Genomic DNA, 1,080 nt, shown 5'->3' with positions numbered 1-1,080 from the left:
CATGTTACTTTAGCTTAAATGTTGAGTTCACAGGAGTAGTGACCTTCCAGTGTTTAAATACAGATAGGAAGCCACCTGAAGGAGTTTTTTTTTTTTTTTTGTAAATAGAAGTGGTGGAGGTGATGACCATCGTTAAGGGAGAGAGATCAAAGTCAGCAACATTCTGCACAATTCTGAAGAGAGTGGAATGGTGAGTGCATTTATTATAATATTCCTTTTACAATAATGCTGCTGGCAGTCATCAACCAAGTATTTTTTTTAGTTTTTCTGGCATTCTGATTCATGTACAAAGTTGGAATGAGGTGAATGGCATGAAGAGAGAAGTGTTACAACTCTTTTTACAATAACATTTGCAGTGATCAACCAGATATTTTGGGTAATATTTCTGGCTTTGTGATTAGTTTTGGCAGTTGGGATAAGGCACTGTGAAAAGTGTTATTAACATATTTACAATAATATTGGCAGTGATCAACCAGGTATTTTTAGCAATATTTCTTGCTTTGTGATTTTGTGTATGTAGTTGGGATAAGAGGGACATGGTGGGGTGAAAAGTGTTATTACTGTTTTTATAATAATTCCGACAGTGATTTATCAGATATTTTGGGCAACATTTCTGGCTTTGTGATTTGTGTGGGCAGTTTGGATGAGGGGGTGGTACTGTGAAAAGTGTTACTACTGTTTTTACAGTAATGCTGGCAGTGATGTGCCTGATATTTTGTGCTACTTGTGCTACTTTTCTGGCTTAATGATTGTGTGAATAGTTTGTATCTTGTTAGTAATCATCTCTGCCCTGAATCTCATCTAGTCTAAAACCAGCCCTTCTCATGGGTGTACACAGAAGGTCACTGTACTTCCGTGTGGGACGAGAGAGAGGAAGTCGTCATTTCTTTAACCTTCCTTTTCAAACCTTTGGGGTAACTATAACTTGTGTTGGATTGGTGACAGTGTGGTCATTATTTGTTTAAATTCCCTCACAAACCTCAGAAGAGTGCACAAATGGACACTATAGTTTCCATAGGAGTACTGTACTGTCTCTAGAAGTAACAATTTGGAAACATTATTGTAATTATTTTTTTATTT

The sequence above is a fragment of the Protopterus annectens genome, chromosome 10.part0, assembly GCF_019279795.1.
Source record: "Protopterus annectens isolate FY-2018-M chromosome 10.part0, PAN1.0, whole genome shotgun sequence".
Taxonomy (NCBI): Eukaryota; Metazoa; Chordata; order Ceratodontiformes; family Protopteridae; genus Protopterus; species Protopterus annectens.
Note: the sequence above shows the minus strand (reverse complement) of the source record.